At 40.4% G+C, this 2913-nt stretch overlaps 2 non-coding genes across 2 annotated transcripts; both read right to left on the minus strand.

Moving 5' to 3' along the window:
• Positions 1-719: 719 nt before the first annotated feature.
• Positions 720-792, minus strand: TRNAA-AGC (transfer RNA alanine (anticodon AGC)). The gene has a single exon. It is a non-coding gene; the product is annotated as a tRNA-Ala (tRNA).
• A 494-nt stretch (positions 793-1286) lies between these two features.
• TRNAA-AGC (transfer RNA alanine (anticodon AGC)) lies at positions 1287-1359 on the minus strand. The gene has a single exon. It is a non-coding gene; the product is annotated as a tRNA-Ala (tRNA).
• Positions 1360-2913: the final 1554 nt, after the last annotated feature.

Genomic DNA, 2913 nt, shown 5'->3' on the forward strand with positions numbered 1-2913 from the left:
AGAAACTAATAAGGTGTTAGGGAAAGTCAGTGAATCAGTTTGATGGCTGAGGTTATCTCTGAAGCTCTAGGACAAATGTGGCAGGCATTAGCCTCTTAAAAGCAGCTCTGCAAAAACAGAAGCAGGAGAGAATGCTAAGGAGCTCAATTATAACCTGCACACAAGGCCATAGCTAAAAGACATAGTTGCTGTAATGTGCTTTGTAGGATACGGACTTGGGAAAGAGGTGACAACTTTTACCCTTAAAATTGAATTGACTGATCCAGGTCATACTACAGCTTCACAAAGACGCTAAATGAAAAGAAGATCCTATATTTCTGGACAGGCCACAACAGGGAGCTGGGGAAGAACAGGCATTCCTAAACTGCTATTTTCCACTGTCTGATCAAAAAGACATGCTGATTCTGGTCTCTAACCATCATTTGTCCATTGTTTTTCATAAAGCCTAGAAAAATGCCATATTGCAGTACTCTTTTTCTGCCAAATTTGACTTAAACTGGCCAGGAAGAGTCAACAGTTATGACAGAGGATTGACATATGCAGTTATATAAGCCTGATTTTAGTAGTAAAGCTCACAGAGGAAGGAAGGGAGGAAGAGAGGAAGGAAAAAAATCAGTTTTACCCCACTTAAAACAAAATCAACATTTTACCAAAATAGTACATACTTTGTTTTGGTAGTTTCTACTTCTAGGTGTAACAATTTTTATTTAACAAAACACTGGAGAATGCGGGCATCGATCCCGCTACCTCTCGCATGCTAAGCGAGCGCTCTACCATTTGAGCTAATTCCCCTCCCTTTTACTGTCAACAGGGACCACAAAACTGTGATCATCTGTGTGTATCCAAAATTGCAGTTCCACGCATAAAAGAGTTTTCTCTCTTGCTCTGATCTCTATTCACAAATGAAAACATTCAACTTCGATTCCAAAACAGGTGTCAAATAATGAATTTGTAGCATTTCATTTAGTATTTTCAAATGAAGTAGTAAGAAGCAAGACAAACCAAAAAACCAGGTGTATAAAATACAAGTTCATTACTTGCAATTCATTAGAGGAAGTACTTTCCAGTATTTGGTTTTCTCCCCACCAAAGTCAGTTTCTATTTTTTTTTTAAATATTAGTTAATTATTTTAATTTATTCTCGTCAAACATATGCCAGGATTTAAGAAATAAACCATGTACATCTAAAAAATAAGAACTTATTTTACTTCAAAATTCCAGTTCAATACATGAAAACATATTTTGTAGTTAACTGTTTTTTCTCCGACAATAAACAAAACATACCCGTGGAGAATGCGGGCATCGATCCCGCTACCTCTCGCATGCTAAGCGAGCGCTCTACCATTTGAGCTAATTCCCCCCCACAACACTCTCACTGCAACCATGTCTTTTAGTAACCACAAATACAAACTGCCTTCCTTTTACTGACTGTGCCTTTATCATGGGTAGTAATGCCAGAGCAACCATTCAGAACACTTAGTAACATTTGACCTTGAGCTTGTCTTTTTTTTTGTCCAAGATGACAAACTCCGCAAGTACTGTGATAAGGCACTTTATGCTAAACTTGCATGACAAATTCACGACCTGTGGCCTTTCAGTGCCACCCAATTCCCACTAGACTTCTCTGAAGAGGGCAGCTGCTGCTCCTATGTTGAGGGAAGTTACATCACCGACAATGCAGTGCAGCAGCTTGAAGAGAATACAAAACTCACACTTGCCCCAAACTCCCCTAAGAAGACCATCCAGAAAGCAAAAGTCAAACCTGCTTAAATTGGCTTATATCAGTTTACATTAGTGTTGCCAAAGAGATGCATCAAAGTCATCTGTGTTAAAGTGTCCTCATTTCAGCTGGGATAGAGTTAATTGTCTTCCTAGTAGCTGGTACAGTGCTATGTTTTGAGTTCAGTATGCGAAGAATGTTGATAACACACTGATGTTTTCAGTTGTTGCTAAGTAGTGTTTAGACTATAGTCAAGGATTTTTCAGCTTCTCATGCCCAGCCAGCGAGAAAGCTGGAGGGGCACAAGAAGTTGGCACAGGACACAGCCAGGACAGCTGACCCAAAGTGGCCAACGGTGTATTCCATACCATGGGACGTCACATCTAGTGTAGGAACTGGGGAGTGGGGGTGGGGGGAATCGCTGGCTTGGGGACTAACAGTGTCAATTGGTGGGTGGTGAGCAATTGTCCTGTGCATCATTTGTTCATTCCAATCCTTTTATTATTACTGCTGTCATTTTATTAGTGTTATCATTATTAGTTTCTTTCTATTAAACTGTTCTTATCTCAACCCAGGAGTTTTACTTCTTTTCCCAATTTTCTCCCCCATCCCACTGGATGGGGGGGGAGTGAGTGAGTGGCTGCGTGGTGCTTAGTTGCTGGCTGGGGTTAAACCATGCCATAAGGTATGTGGACACAAAGCCTTCACAGCTGAAATACCCTAAAGAAATGAAAAAATGGAATTAAGAAGGTCAGGTTATTTTCAGCCATGTAGGTAAGGAAGTTCTCCCAACCAAGCGGAGAAATTAGAAAGTTTTACTCATCATCTTCCATGAAAACTTACCAATCACAACAAATTCAAGACACAAAACAATGGGCTGTCAATTACATGAAATACACATTTTAGTCACTGAAAATAGTACTGTTGCAGAGGTCTTTCCTCACCCTTATCTGACTTTGTCATCAAATTTTTTCTGTGAGCTGAATTGTCTGAGCTTTAGGCCTTTTCAGTGGCAGCAGAGTGAGATTTGGGGGTGAAAAATGGAGAGAGGTAATCTTCCATTTTCTTACTGACTCAGACTGCACAGGGTAGATAAAGAAAACTGTACAAAGAGCTGAACGTTGTGAAATACGATATGGGAAAGTTCCCAGCTGCAGACATGCAGTGGGCCATCCCTGAGCCTAAGATGTGTGC

The sequence above is a fragment of the Haliaeetus albicilla genome, chromosome 3, assembly GCF_947461875.1.
Source record: "Haliaeetus albicilla chromosome 3, bHalAlb1.1, whole genome shotgun sequence".
Taxonomy (NCBI): domain Eukaryota; kingdom Metazoa; phylum Chordata; class Aves; order Accipitriformes; family Accipitridae; genus Haliaeetus; species Haliaeetus albicilla.